Here is a 300-nt window from a genome sequence, read left to right on the forward strand (position 1 = left end):
AACGGTGTCCCGGTTCCTGGATCTTTACCCAGGAATCAGTGCCTGTGGATTCCAAGTGACTCTGGAGCACCTTGGACATTATGGGCAGAATACGTTTTTTGTCAATTAGCCGTAGAACATCTTTTGAAGGGCCGTTTGGGGGTGCCTGAGTGGCTCATGGCCACACTGCTCTGGGAGCGCCCGATCTCATCTGATCTCGGAAGCTAAGCAGAGCAGGGCCTGGTTAGTACTTGGACGGGTGACAGCCTGGGAATACCCGGTGCTGTAAGCCTTTTTCGCTTCGCCTTCGAAAAACGGCAG

General features: G+C 53.7%; 1 pseudogene; it reads left to right on the top strand.

The window, feature by feature from the left end:
• The first annotated feature begins 152 nt into the window (after positions 1-152).
• LOC123967073 lies at positions 153-271 on the top strand (annotated as a pseudogene).
• Positions 272-300: the final 29 nt, after the last annotated feature.

Source organism: Micropterus dolomieu, unplaced genomic scaffold (assembly GCF_021292245.1).
Source record: "Micropterus dolomieu isolate WLL.071019.BEF.003 ecotype Adirondacks unplaced genomic scaffold, ASM2129224v1 contig_15002, whole genome shotgun sequence".
Lineage (NCBI taxonomy): Eukaryota > Metazoa > Chordata > Actinopteri > Centrarchiformes > Centrarchidae > Micropterus > Micropterus dolomieu.